This window comes from Sinohyriopsis cumingii, chromosome 11 (assembly GCF_028554795.1).
Source record: "Sinohyriopsis cumingii isolate HCF-2022 chromosome 11, ASM2855479v2, whole genome shotgun sequence".
Lineage (NCBI taxonomy): Eukaryota > Metazoa > Mollusca > Bivalvia > Unionida > Unionidae > Sinohyriopsis > Sinohyriopsis cumingii.
Window position 1 is genome coordinate 95,588,370 of NC_142971.1, and position 23,354 is coordinate 95,611,723.

At 33.7% G+C, this 23,354-nt stretch overlaps 1 protein-coding gene and 1 non-coding gene across 4 annotated transcripts in view; one reads left to right on the forward strand and one right to left on the reverse strand.

The window, feature by feature from the left end:
- Positions 1-23,354, reverse strand: part of LOC149789048 (uncharacterized) — a 235,513-nt gene that overhangs the window by 184,412 nt on the left and 27,747 nt on the right. The window lies entirely within an intron of this gene.
- Positions 20,615-20,690, forward strand: LOC149789051 (small nucleolar RNA SNORD36). The gene has a single exon (XR_016424482.1). It is a non-coding gene; the product is annotated as a small nucleolar RNA SNORD36 (small nucleolar RNA).

Here is a 23,354-nt window from a genome sequence, read left to right on the forward strand (position 1 = left end):
CATACAATTACACATGCATCACAGTGAAGGGTTATATAAGTGTTAATACACATACAATTCATAAAATAAATTGAATAATACATGGCTACTTGCAGCAAGTGTATATTTTATTTTTCAGCAAGTTTCACCAAGTTTATCTTTGATATGCATAAGTATGAGATTCTATTTATCACATGAGTGGATAGATTCTATCACTGATGTCAATAGGAATTGTGTAACAATGAATCACTAATTCATATCACTATTCAATATCACCAGGTGTTGTGTTACAACGAATCACTCACTGATGTCACTGTGATGTCATTAGCTGTCATATCATAATGAATCACTTAGTGATGTCACTGTGATAATAATAAGATACAAACTCTTTTATTTCAGACTGCATGGTCCATACATCTATATTAAAATATAAAAGTATTTTAAACATAAAAGATCATGGGTGTCTTATGTATGAATATACAGACACATATAAAACAACAGAATGTATTTGTCATTGTTATAGGTGTCTTATGTATAAATATACAGACACATATAAAGCAACAGAACGTATTTGTCATTGTTATAGGTGTCTTATGTATAAATATACAGACATATATGGTGGCACTATACAGTTTCGCATTTTGCATAGGGTTAGGATTTTAAAGAAAAAGAATGTCCCTGGCTTTCCTCACTGGTTATACTGGCTATTTAAAAAAGACCTTGTATATCTTAGGTATAATGCAAAGAACCTTTAATTCCCTTTATTTTGGTGTATGATTGATGGGTGTACTATGGGTTATAGAGTATACAGCTTGGCCTTACTTCAAATGTGCACCTTTCAAAAAAGTGCTAGCTCTACTTGGTCATTTTCACTTCCTGAACTTCAGAGGTCAATTGTATAAAAAAGAGCCGATAACTTTTTTACATTTTATATATTTGGTAATTCATTCATTGCACTTTCAGAAGCTGGTATTGTCTAGTCTGGCAAAATTCATTTTCCCTATTTTAATAGCTGCTATGTATAGTGTACTTTAGACTAATTCAGACTGATTTTTTAACACAAGGGAGCAGTCATTTTAGTTAGCAGTGTGCTTAAATCATGTAAAATTTCCAAAAGTACAATATCCAAAAGAAATATCATCCACATTACATTAATGTAGCATAGAGGTATGCAAACATTCTCTCCACTGTGCATGTTTTAAATGCGAACTACTTCACCTTACATACGTCACTCTCTCAAAAGTACATATTATCTGGTGAGCGCCACCTATAAAACAACAGAATGTATTTGTCATTGTTATAGGTGTCTTATGTATAAATATACAGACACATATAAAACAACAGAATGTATTTGTCATTGTTATAGGTGTCTTATATATGAATATACAGACACATATAAAACAACAGAATGTATTTGTCATTGTTAATATGTAAGACATTTAAACCAATTTGTTCCATCTATTTACAATCTCAGAACTTAAATGAATATCACAGAGATTTAAAGTTTTACTTCTTACTTTTAGATATTCTTGTAATAATTTAAAACACATACTTTCTCATTAATTCTTCAAAAACAAAACACATTATAGGTTAAAAATATGGTAGAGGCACTGTTCTGTCTTGAAGGACTTAATAGTAAACAATGACTTTTATTATAACCAATAACTAATATTCATTTTATGTATTCATTACAGTTTGAAGGAGCATAGTACATTGTGAAGCAAAAAGATATGTGTGTGTGTGATTGGATTTTTAATGTAGCTTTAACGTTTTTTCAGTCATATCGCTACAATGTCTGCAGTGTGGCAGTTTATAGTGATGTCTAGCACTGGGGCATCATGCTACAGACATGTAGCATGATGTCCCACCGTCACATTATCCTGACACCAGTCCTAACACTAACCTCTTAATGCTGAGTGCCAAGTGAGAGAGCTTTTAGTACCATTTTCATAAGTCTTTGGTATGACTCTGTCAGGGATCGAACCCATGACCTCCTGCATCTGAGGTGGATGCTGTAACCACTAGGCCACCAGAGTGGTCAAAAAGATATGAATAATTCAATTTTGATATTCAAAGAACAATTTCTAACTTTATAAAAAGCTGTAATGTCTTGTCATATTTTCATCACATGACCATTTGGATTTTAAGATATGACCCACATATGGATAACTGCTGATGTATGCTAGAATCTGGCTGGTAAGAAATACAGAGGGAGGAGATGGTAATTTGAAAGAATTAACTGAAAAACAGTGCCTACCAATTTTTGTGCATGATATATCATTCACAAATATTCAATGTTCACATATCTTTAATAATTTCCTTAAACCTGTGACAGAAGGATTTATCAATTACATATCATTAGCATAATTAAAATTGTTATGAAATAATGCATTTGGTGTCAAATATAACCTCAAGTTACATTGAACCAACTTATGACTTAAATCATCCAAATAATAAAGGCAAAAGAACATCTCTCTGCCTCATCTCATTGGTTAAATGGAATGAATTGGATACTTTACTTCCCCAATGTACACAATACAACTATTCATCATACCAGTTAACTGGAGTATAAACTATGTAGAAAGTCATTTGATTGTTGAGCAACATTTTAGAAAGTGTCTAATATTTGAACCTATCAAATGCCTTACTAGCACCTACAAACATGCAAACACAGGGCTACCATATTCTGATTAACAGCTGACAGTTTCTTGAAAGGCATTAGTCTGTTGATTATCAGAAATTGTCACTTCACATCATTGCATTACAATTCTTATACATTCAATTTTTTTCTCAAAATAATTACAATGAGAGCTATAGACACATACTCAATTTTTGTCTGCCAGGTAACCAATTTAACTTTTTGTTAACAGGATGATTGTAACTTTTGTTACATCATCTTGATCAAAGTTATGAACATCTATACATTAAAAAAATCATTAAAGGAACATGGAATCTACAATCTGAAAATTTAAAATGTTCTACATATAAAAATCTGATCCTGGACATTTACTCTGTTTAGCTATGGCACACTAGATCTCATACTATGAGATCAGTTCAACTGAACTAGATGGAGCAGTGTATACTGAAAGAACATGCTCCCTATTCAAATAATCTTTAACACTACTGAGTTAGGCTTAAAAATGATTTCCCCATGTTGCACATATTATTTTGTATAAGGTTCCCATCCACGCAAACTGGTTGCTTATTGGAAGTTGTAATTCATGTATTTTGTTTAACTTACTTCCAGAATTTCACATTGGTATAAATTTTCAAATTTATTTGCAAGCATGTCTGCTCTGTTTTAATTTATCTTTCTTACATTGACAAAGGGCATATTTAAATTGAGTTCAAGTTTGGTGCATTTGGTTAATGAGAGGCCAATGATAAGGTTTATGGTCATCACACCACATAAAGTAAACACTGTGTGCATACTCAAGCAGTTTTTTGGCATTCATTCAAGTCTAGCACAAACCTGGTGAACAGGTTTGGATTTTCTCACTACGTATTTACCAGAGTTGGCCAAAGTTGTTACTATATCTGTATAAAATTCATTAATCTATTTGATGTCACTAGGTGTTAAATCACAGTGGATCACTCAGTGATGTCACAAGGTGTTATGTCATAATGGATCACTCACTGATCTCACTAGGTGTTAAATGTCACAAGGTGTTATGTCATAATGGATCACTCACTGTCACAAGGTGTTAAATCACAATAGATCCCTCAGTGATGTCACAAGGTCTTATGTCATAATAGAACACTCACTGATGTCACTAGGTGTTAAATCACAATAGATCACTCAGTGATGTCACAAGGTGTTATGTCATAATGGATCACTCACTGATGTCACTAGGTGTTAAATCACAATAGATCCCTCAGTGATGTCACAAAGTGTTATGTCATAATGGATCACTCACTGATGTCACTAGGTGTTAAATCACAATAGATCACTCAGTGATGTCACAAGGTCTTATGTCATAATGAATCACTCACTGATGTCACGAGGTGTTATGTCATAATGTATCACTTAATGATGTCACTATGTAATGTCATTAGATGTTACAATGTATCACACAATATATTTACTCAGCGAGGCCACTATCTGATGTCAATAGGTGCTATGTCATAATGTGATGTGTAATTGTTATCTTTTGTATAACACTAATAAATGAAGAGTTTTAGACACTATCTTTTATGGGATATCAGTAGGACTTTGTGTCTTAATACATATTGTAGTTTGATGGGAAATCAGCTGGATTTTGTGTCATAATACATATTGTAGTTTGATGGGAAATCAGCAGGATTTTGTGTCTTAATACATAGTGTAGTTTGATGAGAAATCAGCAGGATTTTGTGTCATAGTACATAGTGTAGTTTGATGGGAAATCAGCAGGATTTTGTGTCTTAATACGAAGTGTAGTCTGATGGGAAATCAGCAGGATTTTGTGTTGTAGTACATATTGTAGTTTGATGGGAAATCAGTAGGATTTTGTGCCATAATACATATTGTAGTTGAAAAAATTAAGTTTCTTATGAAAGGCAGATGCTATGTACATCCTCCAGTGATGATAAAATTAACGGTGCTGCATCTTATTTGTATTAATTATGTAATCCACAGTAAAAAAAATGGTAGTGATGGATTTAAGACAGATTAGCTTGCATAGGAAATACATATACTCAGTAAGGTGTATATGTACTTTGGTAAATTATAGTCCTATATACTGCTACTAATCACTCATTAGCTGTTGGGGGAATTTCCTGCATGCTTAGGACATAATGATTTCAAAATAAAGTTTTCATTGATAAGAAGCTTGCTGTCAGCTGGTAACCATCATCAATCATCCTGAAATTCCTTTTAGATGGTAAGACCTGAAATTCATTCTCCATGCCAATAAGCTAGAAGATGCATTTTTGATTTATACCATTATCTTTCAATTACCATATATACTCACTTATAAGTCAAGTCAAACTGCAGACAACAAAGATCCTGATTTGCTGTAGCATTACATGCCTGGAGACAAAGGTCTAACTTGTTTGTTCTACTAATTAGTTTTAACAAACTGCACAGACCCAGATTTGCTGGCACTTTTAGTGCTAGCAGATCTGGGTTTGTGAAGTTCATAGTTGGAGCATGACATATCTGATTTCATCTTTAACACTTTCATGCTTGGACAATTCAATGGTGGTCCTTCTAACTTGTAACTACAGACTGAATTCATATATATCTATTTTTGAAATACCACACACTATTTGAAAGATGGTAAGTTTATAAAGTTCACAAACTGCTTTATACTTCATGTCTAGACTTGTACTGACAATTGTTAGCATTAACAGTCCTAAAATCAAGATGATAATCCTACTGTCTTGAAAATATTGGCTGATCAAGACAAGAAAGTCAGTGCCTGCATGTCAAGCCCACATTCAAAGCACTGCTGCAAAACAGGCGTTCTTGATCCCTAGGTCAATAGGTCAGGAAAGCATGTCACAAAATGAATCATCTAAACTTCATAATTCATACAATGTATAAAGAAAATCCATGAAGGGATTTTGGAAAAATAAGTGAATGAATGAACTTGAACTCTCCTGAGAACAGTTTCAGTACAATGCATATCTTCTGTTAATGACCACAGTATAAACTAGGTTTCACAGCAATCAACTAAAAACTGATATAGTACTCATGCAGTCACAAAATTTGACATCCGTTTCATCCAGCTGTAAGTCAAAAATGGTAACAAAACGTTTTGAAAATCATGGAAAATTTGTCAGTACGTATATTCATTTTTAGATGATGACGATAATATGTACCACGTTTCACAGTGACTTGTACAAAATATGCAAGACAAGTTGTGTTCACAAGATTCTGTCTTTTACTATATAACACTCCAAATGCAAAATGGCAATAACTCAAAATAAGTTATTAGAGCACACGGATTTCAGAAGATAGCAATAAAAAATTGCATTAAGTTTTATAGTGACCTATTGGAAAATGTGAGACTAGTTCATTTACAGTATTATTTTGTACATCATATCTAGCTCAAAGCTGAAATGGGCAAGAACTCTAAATTAAATTGTGGGAGCACAGTGAATTTCCTATAGGCACATCTTCAGGTGATTCCATAATATCTGCAAAGTTTTATGGCAAAGCATCAGGTAACAAGAGTCTCTCAAAAGGACTGGTGCTCTACTGTCTGACAAGAATTTCCATGAATTTCTTCTTTTTAACTATAGAGTGTTGAAACCATAGTTGATATACTTGATTGGCAGTAACAAACTTGTGCCAATGGACAGATCTACATTGGAAAACAAGAGTCAGGTGACCGATGATGGAAAACAGGCCATGTCATAAGCTTTTCTGGTCTGTGACCAGTACAGATAGACTGTGGACCAGTTGTGCCAATGAGATAGTGTCACAATGAAAAAAAAAAAATCTTTCCTATGAAATCAAAATAGAGGTATTATAATGAGTTCATAAAACTGGAATTACAGTCAATACTTCTTTTATCCTTTCTTTTTATTAAAGAAAAAATGTTCTTAAAACTCTGTTTCGGATGCAATTATCAATGTTCATCCCTAGAGGTCTGATTTTATTGCTTGCATATCACAGTGTTTGAGTAACCTTCAAGTGACAGCAAATATAACCACTACTAAACATATGGTTCAGGCATTAAAGATTATCTTGATTTATCACAACAGTGGAGTGTTCACATGAAATGCATGTGGTCAACTTACATAAGTGCTCCATTCATTCATCTGTACAATACACAGTTGATAGTAATTTATAATATGATACAATCAGTTGCCTTCAATATGGAAATTTACCCCTGACTAAATATATTTCTAATTCCAACTGTACTGGTCAGAAAGTGTCTTCTGTTTAGCACCCATGAAATGACCTTTTAATAAAATATTTCAACCAAGTTAGCCAATGTTTTTGTGCACTCTGTATACCTACTGTTCAGGGCCAATCTGGCCCCACACTCACAGGGGCCCCATGCATTAGCACTTTTTAAAAGTATATCTAAAGAGAGAAAGTAATTTTATAGTGATGGAAGAAATATTAAGTCCAATATCATATAAAACTTGCTTAAAAGTTTATTTCCAAAAATGACGTGCTCACACCCGGTGGCCCTCAGCCAATGTGATCAAAATCAGGTCCCACGGTCGCTAAGGCCGTTACTTTTATGCCTGTAATCAAGAAACTTATTTAGGGATGCATCTTGATGAGTAATGTGTTTTCTTTAAAAAAAAATAGGCCACTTTTGCCTAAGCTTGCTTAACTTTATGTTTTAAGTTTATTTCCCAAACACTGCTCATGTCAGTACTATCAGTCTTGATGATGTGTTTATCTCTATTAGTACCACACCCTTACAATAAAGAAGGTCACTGTGACTTTCATTTCATATTATAATGGCTGAGGTTAAGATTTGTACTTAGCTGATGACTGCATAAGTATTTCCAACAGATATACCTACTGATATAACAAGTTTCATAACTTGAAGGGATGCATCGTGACATTTACTACACCTTCATCACAAAAGTATATCACTGTTACCAAATATTTTACACTTCATCAGTTTTGGTTAAATTGTGTTTTAACTGTTTATACTTTAATCATTAAGTACCATACCCATACAAAAAGGTCTCTGTGACCTACATTTTACAACTTACTCGCATAATGTTTGTCTTTCAGCTCAGGAACACATAAGTGGTTTGCATACAATCAACATACTATCGGTGAGGGTATGCATCTTGATGAACAGTACTCCTACATTGCAAAAGTAGGTCAATATGTCACATACTTTTTGATTCACTGACTTGTGTTTATCTCATGCAATGTTCATATTAGAATCATGAAACTGATCATATGAATCTATTTTAGTACTAAACCTTACAATAAAAGAATCTCACCATGACCATTATTTAATCTTGTAATGGCTTTGGTTAAATTTTTACATTTATTTCATAACCACACCTGTTTTTGGCATGCTATATGCATATGTGCATCCTTGGATCATGAAACCTAGTAAGGGTCTTGAAAAGTACTACACCCTTATTGCAAAAAGATATCTCTTCAACCTATAATTCATGTTTCACTAACTTTGTTGAAATATTTTATTTAAAGGTCATTTCATGGGTGCTAAACAGAAGACACTTTCTGACCAGTACAGTTGGAATTAGAAATATATTTAGTCAGGGGTAAATTTCCATACTGAAGGCAACTGATTGTATCATATTATAGATTACTATCAACAAGTTAACTGTGTATTGTACAGATGAAGAGCACTTATGCAAGTTGACCACATGCATTTCATGTGAACACTTCATGTGAACACTTCATGTGAATGCAAAAACTTAACCAAGAAAGTACATTTAATGTACATGTGCAAAATTATCCCGTAATGCCCTCCCCAGGGGGAAGATGCCATGAAACCCACTCAAAAAGGTTTCCCTAAGCACTTAAGAAAAGTGAATGGTTGAGATTTCTTAGGCATAATAGATTTACATCATATTTAGCAAACAGAAAATAGCACATCAAAATAAATGGCATTTTTTTATAAAGAAGATCAAACTGTATGTGCAGGGTTGACATAAATCAATCCTGGGCATTCTCTTTCTCATTTTCATAGATATCTTCCACTGAAAATAGGTAGCTGTATTTTATCTACCATAATCTATATGCAGATGACAACTCTATCTGATTTCAAACAGCTAAACTCACACCCAGAGATCCCTCTTCATAAAGCCTTACCTAGAATAGATACATTGTGAAGGGAAAATGGAAAATATAATGAAACAAAATACAGAGAAGACAAAAGTGCTAATGATTACTACTGAACAAAAGAGAGCAAAATTAGAAAACAGCAGCTTGAATCTTAAGACAAATGAAATTTGTCTATAAATGGTTACACATTATAACATCCTTAATGTAATGATTTAGAACAATTTTAAATGGAATTCGTTCAAGATATTAAGGTCATGTGTCATAAAGGCAATTCATGGCCGGTTATTAGGCAAGATAAAGCCCTATTTTTCACTTAAATATAGGTTGATATATTACAAAACCTAAATACAACCATACTTTGACTACTGTAATGTTATTTGGGGAAACATTCTGACAAGAATATTTGCAAATTACTTTACATGCAATAAAGAGTTTGCAGACTCATCCTGTAGTAAAAGTCATTCATGTCATGTATGCACATTTACAGATTGTACTGGATTAGGTTGATATCATCCCAAATAATGTCCATGTACATAAACAAAATTATTTTGCCAATTCTTGGGGCATGTAAATAATGACCTTACAAAGGAATATGGATGAATGAGGATCCAAACAAAGTGAATAAATGCCACTTCAAGGTATGTAGAATCAAATAATAAAAAATTACACCCCTTACTGAAATGATTGGTGTTGAATGCATACATGACCTGAATGACTTTTACCATTCATAATTCTAAAAATAGTTTTGAGAAAGGATAAACTTATGCACAGTTTCAAACAATATGGCTCCATTATATCTCAAGGAACTATTTCATGCTAGAAAACAAGGTAACACTCCCAAGTTAAGATCAATTTCATCTAAACACCTTTCCATTCGAAAAACCAAATAAAGAATTCTCTGAGAATGGGGCCACTAATCTGATGTGGAACAGAATCCCTAAGAAAATTAGAGAAATTATAAATCTAAATGCACTTAATTATAATCTAATTTGAGCAGATGAAAGTTAGAACCTGTTTCATTTGACAAATTTTACAACAAAATGTATAAATTCTCAAACTTTCCACTTTGTTATCTCACTAATTTTGTATACACAGTGTACCTTACCTGGATCATGTTCTTGTGAATTTTTCTGTTTATTACGTTGCTTCTTATTAATGCTTTTTATTGTGTGCAATTATCTAATATGTATGTAAATTAGCACTATAATAAATGGCCACAAGGGGGATAAGTTACATGCAATTATTCGTCACCTTCTTTAAATAAAAGTAATTATTATTATTATTATTATTATTATTATTATGATGATGATGATTATTATTATTATGATTATTATAATAAATACAGACTATATATATATATATATATATATATATATATATATATATATATATATATATATATATATATATATATATATATATATATATATATATATACGCACATACTTTTATGTACAGATAGTAATACTAATGCCAGGGTAGTTCATAGAGGTGAGCTAAAGAGAGACTGACATACATGTATATTCAATATAACAAGATGCAATCCAACCTCCTGTAAAATTTACCTGGTTTATACCTCTAAGATTTTCCACATCCTTGTACAGGACTACTCTTGTACACAGTTTTTAGTATTCTTTTCTAATATTCACTCTTGTAATTTCTCAACTCATTTGCCAGGAAATACCATAAAAAGCCATAATTACTCCAACTGTGTCAATGGCTGGTTCTGAGAGGTTGTGCTGTATATATCTGAAGTAAATTCATGTGGAGCAAATTAAAGACCCTTAAGGATTTCAATTATTTGGCAAGAAGCATTTCTGCAAAACCTGGAAATCTTCCTCTGTTTGATTATATATCCAGAAACTTTCACCTTGAGGTGCCTGAGTGTATTAATTATCTGAAGCAAGAGTTGAGGAAAGCTTCCTCTCTGTATGATTCAATCATTTCCTTTTGAGTACCAACACATTGCTGCTATGTTCTAGGCAACTACAGGTTCAGGTGGTACACACACACATCTGCCACTACCTATGTCTAAATAGACTGTATTTAGTCATCTGATTGGATATTTTATCTTCAGAGATGATGGCAACAATATTTCAGCACCCATCAATGATCTATGTTCTGCTTCTTCATGAGAATTATAGTTGTTTATGAAATGCAGTAGATCATAAGCTCATCTTGTATTATATTCTTCTATAGTGTATTCACAAATCATGAATTCCAGGAATCTATTCTGTACTAAACACTTTTATTTACTAAAGAATAACAATGACTCAAATAGCTGCTACAATAATGAAGCAGAGGCTGGTTTCCTGTGCAAACTCTGCATTCCATATGTGTACAGCTTGCAACTAATCAGCCTAACACATGAGATCTTAATAGATAAAAAAAACAATTAAATTAAATTTTGAATACTTATTATATTATAATAACTGCTGTGCTATAAAACACCAAACCAAATAACATGTACACTTATGTCATACAATCATATGTGCATTAGTGGTATTTTCCTGTACCTCTAAATTCAGTTTATATCAAACTTATCAACTTTATTTAAAATAAAAGAGCATTTTATCAAATAATCTAGACATGTATGACTTCATGTAATGCATGTAAAATGTAGAATTTTGTCTGCACTATTTCATATGAATTTTGAAGAACCTGCTGAACAGGTAACATCACTCAATATTTTCTAAAAGTCTTGCATACTTGTAATCTGCAACAGATTGCATGATAAATCTGCCAATTCTGATGGCATGTTATGATAAGAAAATGGGAGGACTGATCTTCAGAGGTTCCATCCCTGTGAAAATTGATTAGATATCTCACCCCTACTAATCTTTAATTACTCTCCAGACTGAACCATGGTAAACATTATATGCATAAAATAAAACCAGACTCAAGCAATCTTGACAATGAAATGTTGGCCCATGTGATAGGACATAAATAATAAATACAACAAATTCTTTTCCATTAGATCTGAATAGTGGTACTGTAATAAATTTATAAAAACTTCAGATATTTTTAAAAAAGGGCATTTTTAAAATATACTTCAGAAGCCACTATTATTGTCTGCCTCAAGAAGCCAGATAAATTTCACAGACTTTGAGAAACCTTGCAGCAAGTCAATATGACCTTTAGGTTACATGCATATCTTGTGCATCAGTAATTTCCTTGATGGGCCTCTACATGAGGCCTCACATATTAAGTCACTTGTGCATCAGTAATTATCTTGATGGGCCTCTACATGAAGCCTAACATATTAAGTCACTTGTGCATCAGTAATTACCTTGATGGACCTCTACATGAGGCCTCACATATTAAGTCACTGGTGCATCAGTAATTACCTTGATGGGCCACTACATGCATCGGCTCATGTAATCATTGTACTCCATATTTTAATGATTTTATGCTTTTTACCTGAATCTTATTTTACATACTGTTTACAAACTTCAACAGTTTTGCCTTTCATCTTATTGTATGACATATTTAATTTTATTTGGAAGGGTTTATGTTCTTTAAGGCTTTGTTTTGCATGTCTTTATATTTACATTTTGAGTCTGATAATTCAACCTCCTCAAGTCCATGTTGACACTGATGGACTATTTGTGGTCAGATATAACCTATTCCTAAACTTGAGGATTTGTTTGCAGAATGATATGTCAGCAACATATTGGTGTACATTTTAGACACTTACCAGTATTTCTTGTGTTTCTTGAGCTACCATCAGTTGAAAGGTCCTTTTGGTAATATGTACAGATTATTTTCAGATCAAATCCTATGGTTGACAACATGTAAATCCATGTGGAATAACAAAACACTATGTCCTGTGTCCATTTTGAATTTTGTGGCTATATACATCTGTTATCAAATACCAGTAAGTGTCTAATCTGTGTCTATATGTGTTTTGGACCAATATGTACACTGCAAAATTGCACATTTTAATGAACAGGTGATATAAGACCCACAAATAGTAAATCAGTATCAACAAAGATTTGCAGGGCTAGTTTATTGGACTACATTTTGAGAATGTACGTGTACCTTTAATTAGCTCCATATAGCCAGTACTTTGCTAATGTAAACCCTGTACATGTACTCATGATTCACATACTATTGTAACATTGCCCTCTTCTTAAGAGGGGAGTTTAATTGGATTTGGCTGGCATTATCTAGGGAATGACCTCCCTTGATTTTATAGCTGGTGGGAGTGGGTAGATAGAACATCAACAGAGAACTGACCAAGACAACTGGGAAACAATAATGCAATATGAGCCCCCAAGCCCCCTTAGACAAGAAAAATAACAAAATTTAATCAATAACAATTAATAGCAGCAACTCCAATTCAATCTAAGTTATGTCAAAAGCATTTAATAGCAGTGTCTAATTGGATTTATTTCATCATAATAACAAGTGGTGAAAAGAGTGCAGTGTCCACGACTGATTGCATCACCTTCCTCTCATCCCCTGTTTATCACGTCTTCTTATTCTCTTTCCATTCTTCCTACTCTGAATGCTTCATCCATTTCTGGACTCCCTAGTCTTTTATTCTGAACATGTCATATCTTTCTGGATTTACGACTTCCATCTTCAGACTGTACTGTCTCTCTGAGAAAGCTGTTTCCTTAAAGGACAAAATTACCCCTAAATCTATATAAGTACCACTTTTTATATGTACATAAAATTCCCTTTCTTATGTTACTCAGAAGCATAACTAGCTATCTGAACACTGCCTGAATTCTGACCTAATTCGATAGAACATCACTCTTATTTTACAGCAACCGGCCATAAATTAACACGTGAGTGGTGTATCTAACATTATCATATCTCTTTAACTATGCTACCACATGCTCGATTACTATTGCATAAAATTCACAAAATTTTAGCTCACAGCAATCCCTAACCTACAAGATTATTTAAACATGACAAAATCAGATATAAACATGCAACTATAGTTAACTCATGATAATCAGTATTGTCCTAACAAACAAAGGAAAATTATTTCATATAACCCTATGAAATCCTACACATATGAAAATTTGGATAGCATTCAATTCGTCAAGTCTATAAATGAACTAGTAACTGTAAAATTAAAGAGATAAATTGCATAACAACTCTAGCATCAACAGATTTCCATGAAAATGAAAAAACGATACATAATATGGATCCGAGTCATATCAAACACATTTACATAAAACAAACAATCAAAAATAGAAAATTACATGAAAAATTAAAATTGCATACCTTAATGCTGTTCTCTTTCAGAAATTGTGTGTCCTAGCACTAAAACCTGTCTTTTCTTACAAGACAGCCACCTGGTCCCCTTTTCTTGTTTAACGAGGAAAGCACTATTCTTTTTAGGCTTCTTCGGAGCCAAACTTCTCCTCTCTCAGGAATTTCGGACTAAAGAATTTTGACCAAGGTCATTACTTTAAATTCACACTACTTCCAAAGTGTACACTTCAATTTGCTCTGACCAATCCTACTGTGAAGGGGCAAATTTCTGGCGATCTATGAAGTGCACATTAACTTGGGCCAGAGAACAATTAACTAGATTTATGGGGACATATGCATATCAAATCGCCATACTGCCATGATCAGTAATGTCTTTTTGAGGGGAGAATTTTATTCTTAATTAAGCATTCATTTATTTAGCCAACAGAAGACTGGTGGAGACAAAAGCTAACTTTGATTCCATAGTGTAAATGTCAGAATTGAAAGATCGCAGAACACTGTTACTCAAACTACAAGGTCAAGTTGACCATGACTTTGGCGCCTCTGCAAAAAAGACAGCAGATATATTTGATTCTGATTGGTTATGCTAAATAAGGGGTGTGTTTCCCACACTAAATTTCCTAGTTTTAATATCACCACATTGAAAATTTTAATCAGTCTAAACTTTTCTGCAAGAGAAAACAAGTGTAAGAAGAAATTGAGAGTGAATTTGGGAGAAATTCTCTCGTAAAACTGTTGTCCAATAGGACTGTTGTCGAGGAAAACCAATGAACAAATTTGGTGATAGAAGTTAGGAATGCTGAAAGCTCAAATGGAGAAAATAGCTCTTGTGACATATTAGCTCTGAGACATATCCTGTGGCGTATTAACTCTGAGACATATCCTGTGACGTATCATCTCTGAGACATATTCTGAGATGTATCCTGAGATGTATAGTGAGACATATTATCCCTGAGATCTACACACAGAGTTGAGGACTGAAAGAGACAAGACAGAGGGAAGTTGAAGGAACAGCTACAGTGGAAGTGGAGTGAACCAGAGAAGCAGGTTATTCAATTGTACTCAATCCTATGATGAACTAAATCTATCAGTAAAACAGATCGGCTACTTTATTTAAATACATTTGTGGTTTTTGTTGTAATTCGGTGAAAGTTTTATTTCTAGAAGCAGACTATATTCCTGATGTAATGAATTCTCACAGTTGTTTTATGTAATTGATTAAATTGTTGTTTACATGTATGGGGGCTCATGTTGGTCTGTTCTATATCTCAACTCAGATCTCTATCTATTCCACCTATAAGTTTCACCACTTATATTTATATTTACTCGAACTGGGTAAATACATCGAGGGCACTCAACCTCTAGATAACAAGAACCAAATTAAGTGAACACCTTGAAAGAAGGTACAATCCGCCAACCCACAAACCTCCTGCAAGAAGAGGGGACTTTGTGTAAGGTTTCTACAAAGTGGACCATGGGTTGCATACTCCTACGCAGTGGTTCCTAAATTTTTCCTAAGATAATCTTTTCTTTCATCAGATTTTGGACAGCCTAGAATCTTGAACTATGTTGCATATAATTTTCGCTTTGAAAATGATAATTTGACATGGGTACCTATCAAGTGGTTATGGTTGTTATAGTTGATAGCTCAAAAGTTTACTTTCTCAGGACAGCATTGCAATGCCCTGATCAAATCTTGATGAGTCATAGATGCTAGCCTTTCAAGTTTAACACTGACATGGGGAAGAAGAAAAGAAGGAAGGTTGAAGTGACCCTTCACAAAGACTTTTCTGGCTTAAATGTGATAAAATTTTAATGCTCAATGCATTCAACTTTAAGGTTCAATACTTTGTACTCATTCACATACAAAATACAGTTTAAGCTGTTGAGGATAACCTGTCACAGTATATAGTGTATAATAGGGAAAATGTACTTCTGAAAAAACATATTACTCTTTCCATCTGCACTGATCAAAGGACCTTCTGTGTAGGCTAGGATGTATACAGCATAGCAAATTTACATTGTCATTAGCTAAAAATAAATACTTTACCTATGTTAGCAAAGCATAAAATATGGGTCATAGTAATCCTCATTGGTTTTAAGGGTGTAGAACTATACAGAGATAAGATCCAATTATCATGTTTCATAAACAGCAGTCAATAAATGAACTTTAAACACAAAATCCACAGAAGTTAGTGAAGTATGAAACAGAGGTTAGGGTTGACTTATTGAAATAAGGGTGTAGTACATTATCTTGATGCATCTCCTTACCAAGCTTCAGGATTCTAGGAAAATTAGAATGACTACAGCATGCCAGTAACAGTATGTATGCAGGATGAAAAAACCTATTTGGTCATTAAATGCATACAATTAACTTAAGCCAATAAAATGTGAAATATAGGTCACAGTGACCTTTTATTGCAAAGCTGTTGTACAAATGTAGATTTATACCTCTGTCTAGATTGATGATTCTAGCATGAACAGCTTGTGAAATAACTAAAACAATAAGTTTTATATATGGGTCAATGTAACCTACTTTTGTGATGAGCATATGGTACTAGTCTCGATGCATTTCCTCAACAAGTCCAGGTATGGCATTATGTATACATGGTAGAGAAAACCAAACGAAATGTAAAAACTAAACCAAGAATGTAAAAAAAATGTGCATATACAAATTTAGCCCCTCCCCACCTCGGTTTAGGTGCTGAAATTCACTCCAAAATGTCACCTAGCACCAAGGAAGAAAGAACAGCTGAGCTGCTGTTAGGCTGTGTATATGCTAGCAGTGCCAGCAGCAATACAATATTTATCTGCTTCAGGAAGGTGAGCTAATAAAACAAGAGACCTAAAAAAAGGTCTCACACAAATCTAGCTGAAGTTAATGATAAAGAACTATAATATCTGACAAGTTAATAGGTTTTGAAATATTACTGAGATACTAACAGGATAAATGAAGTATCACAGCAGCATTTCTTGCTCCACCTTGCTGTAGAAAAAAGTTACTTGCAGCATTATTTGTGGTACCATATATCATTCAGCATGACTGGGTCTGATTCAAGATTTATCTGTGTGCCTGACTTAAAAGGTTCCTATAAAACCAATTCTGATATAGACCCAGATCAAATAGCATTTCTACAACCAGCAGATCAAGGTTTCTAGTCTAAAGTTTGCAGAAAATTTAAAATAAATGATCATAATCTTCTGCTGTTATATGTTTCTACTTGATCTTCAATATACACCTTGTTAGTAACGTATTTGTGAGACAATGAACCCCCAGTTTTATATTATAATGTAAAGTTCATTTTTGTACCTGGTATCTAGTAGTTCATGTAGGCATCATGGGGCTACATAGGAGTTTTATATTATAATGTAAAGTTCATTTTTGTACCTGGTATCTAGTAGTTCATGTAGGCATCATGGGGCTACATAGGAGATTAACTAGTAATTAGCTAAATGAGTTCTGACCTCTTTAAATAAAGTATCATTGTTATCATTATTTCTCATGACCACAACCTCTTAAAAGTATTGTGCCTGGCTAAGTTTTACTTGGGATTGTGACAGTTTCAGAATCCTTAAGCCTCTCCCTTGGTATCTTTGTCGTTCCAAGGAGTGACACTTATATTAGGTTTGGCTATAGAGCCATTCTTTTAAAGGCTCAATCTCTTAATTGGTGTCCTATAACTCCTATCATTCCAGCCACAACTGGTATGATTTCTGTCTGCATTTTTCAGACCTATGTGGGGTACTCTAGCTGGGTCATGGTGCAGTACTCCCTCCTTATAATGCTGTCCATGGAAGCTATGGGATATACCACACTGTGGTGAGACAAATGTTCAGTGAAGTACATTATATAATACCATCTAATGAAATGGGATCCATGATCAGGAAATGTATTATAATGATGTTTCTAAAAGAGATAAAGTGCTGATTTATTCTTTCCTTGTTAAACAAGTGTCCTTCATACTGCTGCTATGTCCATGATGTACGTCAGGTTCCTCTGACCTTGTCTACCAGTAATATTTCTAAAGTTTTGTGCTGAATCATGTGGCTGGTCTAAATTTGTGAAATCTCCCGGATTGTTGTCTCTTTCATAACCATGTTTCCTGGTTTGTGATCATACCACTTGGTAATGTATTCAATTCTGTATTTATTCAAAAGCTGTAATTGTGCTGCTGGGGCTAGTTTGTCATGATGTTTTTGTACTCATGTAGGCAAGCTCAATGATCAGGTGGTCAACTGTCTCATCCTTACTTCCTTGCATTCTATACAAATGGTGACACATCATTATTGTGTTGTCTTTCACCTTGCTGATCATGAGTGATTTTTGATTGTACATACTGGATTTCTCATCACTGACCATGCATGCCTATGTCTCTGATGCCATGACCAATCCTTCTGCTTTCTTCTTATTAGTGTGACCCCGCTATAACAAGGTCATTGGGAGCCATAAAACCCAACCGCGTTATATACTGATCTGTGTTATATGCAACCAAGTCAGTTAGCTGAAGAAAATGTACCCCCCCCACCAAAAAAAAAATTGTGGGTGTGTGTGGGTAATAAATGCAGGCGGTAAAATACATGCTTCGTCGGCACAGTTACCATCTTGAATTGATGCATATTAAATGAGAAATACACCTGTAGTGAAAACAGAGAATACATAATATAATAATTTACTTTATTTAGAGAACCATGAATTAGTACATATACGTGAATCCTGTTTATATATAAATGTCTAATGTATAGCATGAAGAGTATCAACACCGTGTACTCACCTGCGAAAAATTATGATTATTATTATTATTATTATTATTATTATTGATGTCACTGACTGGGATCTACACTGCATGGGTCTATGCCACTGATTAAAACCATTTAGAACAATCAAACAATCAAGTGCCATGTAAAATATATATTGAATAAAATCAAAATTAAACTGCAAGAAGTCTGTTGAAAAATTAAAGTGTGTAATCTTAATCTTGTAATTTAAAATATTAAACGTAAAACAATTGCTACAATCACCTGGTAGTACTTTTTGCTGATTGACACAATAATTTTATCAGGTAAGTTGATATAAACATTGTTACTCCCTGTTAAATAAATAAATAAGATAGGTCTGACAGGGTTATCATGGTGATGGGATGTTTATTGTTCTGCAGCCTAAGTTTCTGATAGAAGAGTATCACTGCTGGTTAACAGCCATCTCCATCACTAAATTATAGGCATTCTTGTCAATGCTACCAGAAACAGTGGCAACAGAATTGTTGTAATAGAGATACTATGGGATTCTTATCAATACAAATTGGGATAAATCATCCACTGATAGCTTTGTTTGTGAAAGTTTGACTCTTGGTATTTCTGTTTTTGTTTTTATGAAATGATATTCTTAGCATTTCTTTATTTTTGTTATTAATGTGGAGAGAAACATCACAGACAGCTATATCTGTTTCTTGATTAAGGAAAAATGCACTGATTGTTTTAAGAGCAAAATTAGAAAAACAAAATAGCTTGTCAGTTTATTGTGAACAGCAATAAACATAGACATGAAATCTGCTAAACAGTAAAGCATATGGTCTGTCAGCTGTTAGAAGAATGTTGCAACTAATTTATTTTTCTAATTGAAATTAAATGTATTGTAATTTGTCAGTTCTTGACACAAAAAAATCTTTGTACAAATCCAAATATTGCTGAACAATGTTTACCAGAAATGTTTCAGCTTCGATCCACAATGTACATCTTTTACAATTTAACAGTAACAAGTCATTATGTTTCATTCTCTTGCAGTGGAAATGGGGCTCTGGATTGGTACAGTGTGTTACATTTTTACCCACAGACATGCTGTTGTATGAAAACTGAGGTGTGGCTTTTCATTTTCTTGTTGCCAAGATTTGATTGTATGAAAGTCACTTATATTATTTATAATAGCAAAATGTTTGCCCATCTTACATCTCAATGTGTGAGAATGTGGAGTTGAGAGGTGGCTTTTTGCCCTTATCCAGAGTTTGCAGGGTGTGGGTTCAAGCCTAAACAACACCAAAGTGATTTTTCACATTTTTGTCTTCTTTTAATATTCGCTTTTAGAATTCACTGTTTATCCATCCACTTATCTGTTCCTTCATTCATTACACTTCCGCCACTTATATAACACATGAGGATGCTTTTTTATTTCTTCTTTTATTCTTTATCAGTAAAACAAAGAGGTAACATCTGCACTTCTTTCAGCACACAGCTTCTGTCAGTGGGGCTATATATTTTGAAGGGATTGCACCATCCTGCCTGCCATCTTCAATGCACATGACCTACCATATATACTTGCTTATAAGTCAAATTGAACTGCAAACATATAGACCCAGATACGCTGTCACATAATACACTGGCAGATCTGGGTCTATGCAGTTTGTTAAGAGTAATCCGTAGAACAAACAACATAGACCCCAATCTGCAAGCACATTATGCTACTGCAGATCAGGGTCTTTGTTGTTTATAGTTTGACTTGAATTATAAGCAAGTATATAAGGTACATTCAAAATGTTACTCTTTGTCAGGTGGGTCTGATCATGATCTATTTGGACAAAATTTAACCAAAACATACTTAACACTTGTATTCCATACATTGGAGGGCAACCATTCACAAACATACTTAACACTTGTATTCCATACACTGGAGGGCAACCATTCACAACCACAATATGATGTCAGCAGGAAATGACCCTGGAATTCTCATGTAAGAGCAAAATTGACATTTTTAATCCTGATTGTTAGTATACTGATATCCAGGGTAAAGTCATGTTAGTATGCTGATATCCAGAGTAAAGTCATGTTAGTATACTGATATCCAGGGTAAAGTCATGTTAGTATACTGATATCCAGGGTAAAGTCATGTTAGTATACTGATATCCAGAGTAAAGTCACTGAATGTACTGCATATATTCGCTTATGAGTCAAAATCCTATTCAGCCATAGCTGAATGCTCCTGAAGACCAGGGTATATGTTTTTTGTTCTACTGATTACTCCTGACAAACTTAACATACCCAGATCTGCCAACACATTATGTAATGACAGATCTGGGTCTGTGCAGTTTGCAGTTGGATTTGACTTAAAAATTAGTTCTGATGGTATTTAAACCTATTTATGTAATGAAATGTCAGCAACATTTATTAAAGGACCAATATGTATTCCTAGTCACTTTTAGTTCACAAATGTTTTGAAGATTATTACCAGCAATGGAGTCAAAACCACGTGGACATACACGTTATCAGTTTCAATGTTAACCTTCAACATTAGAATCAGATGTAATACCACATTCTGGCCCTGCCCAAAGAAAATGTCAAACAGATTCTCTAAGTTGTGGTAGTTCTATTATAAGTACATAATGGCACAGCCTCGTTTTAAGAAAGCTTGGTATCATGGATAGAAAATTACTTAACTTGTCTCAGACAATGTCATGATATTCCCACATACTAAGTTTTGGTTAAATGTATATTAATATTCATTTTTTTTAAAAAGTTATTTAAGTGGTACATGTATTATTAAAGGCATTTATTGGATATCTCTACATAGAGGTGTAATGGGTTTGATTTAAATCCACTCATACTTGCTTGTATTATCATGCTTACAAGCCAGTGACAATAATTACTGGAAACAATACCTTTGACCTTAAAGTCAATGACAAAGAGCTTACAATCGCTGTGTTCAATAGAATGCAATGAGATATTAAATCTGGAAAAAAATAAACTTGCATATATACATGTTGATATGTCAGCTCAATAAGTACAAAATCTAAGCAATTAACATTGACTTCACCCAAACATCAATTATATTTGGTTTTAAAAATGTCACAAAAGTGGAGATATGTAGGTAATCTAATCTGCACCAGACTGCATTCAGAACCAGTAAATATTGCCAGAAGTGTTTTAGTTAAAACCCCATGTCAATGTCATTTTCAAGTTATAACAAGACTTTCAAGATGGCCACTATGGTACCATGTTGGAGGTTGGATGAACACCATTTTTATTTGAAACCAGCTCCATATTGCAATTATAATTATACATTATGATGTTGACCATCTATTTAGGAGAATTTGCCATATAGAGCTTTCTAGGATGGCTGTCATGACATACATTTCTGAGGTTAGACAAGAATCAATTTTTATATACTATTTTGGAAAAACTTTAAACACTGCAAGAAAGAATTTTTTTAACCAAAATATTTTGATATAGTCATTATTTTGGAGAAAAAGTCAACACATTGGCATCAATAGTATTAGGACCAACAAGTATTGTCAGATATGCTTTACTGAAAACCCATTTTCAAGTGGATGAGTGACAATACAATTGTCATGATTATTGATCAACACCATTTTTATTTTGGGCCAGCTGGATATCATAAGAATTCTTTCAATGAAAACCCAATGTCTATGGACCATCTGTTCAGAAGAAGCAGCTATAGCAGTATTATCAAGATGGCTACCATGGTGGGCATCTTGAAGGTCTGATCAGCACCATTTTCATCAGTATTATCAAGATGGCTGCCACGGTGGGCATCTTGAAGGTCTGATCAGCACCATTTTCATCAGTATTATCAAGATGGCTGCCACGGTGGGCATCTTGAAGGTCTGATCAGTACCAAATACATAGGATAAAGATCTTTTAGTGAAAAGCCCATGTTGCTATGGAAATTATTCTGAAGAAGCACTGATAACAGGATCTAAAAGATGTCCTGTGGATATGAAATTGAATGTCTAATTAGTATCATTTCAATTAGAATAAACTAAACTTTATAGACATTCTTACTCAATGTCCAAGCAGCAATATTTTTATTCAGGACCAATTACTAGACATTATAGTAAGTCTGTCACTGAAAACCTGAATGTCAGATCAGCACCATTTTCATTTAAGATAATTAGAGATCACAAAAGACCTTGAAAGAAATAATCATGTTGACAAGACCAACCACTCAGGAAGGGTAGCAATATGAAGATTTTCAAGCTGGCGACCGTGACATCCATAATGGATGTTCTAGGGGCATCATTTACACCAGATATACATTACAAAACGTCCTTTACTGAAAACCCATGTCAGTAAAACAATCCATGTAGGTGTAGTAGCAATGAAAAAATATTCTTTTACTAACTGGAGGAGGAAATAAAGTCCTCAGATGGAAAGTAGGGTCATGAAAAGATAACAAGCAATTATGAAGGTAATGTATTGCAATTATAAAATATTGATGCCCAATTTGAATGAAACATGATTACACAAAATATAGCTACATACAACATTTTTGCATTTTTCAGCCACTTTTTAGGATATCTTGTTTACAACAAAGTGTGACCGATGGGTAGGCAGACAACAGATGGACAGCACAAAACTGTCTCCCAACCTTAGGGTGGGGATGAGGTATAGGAAAGATGTAATTACCAAAATT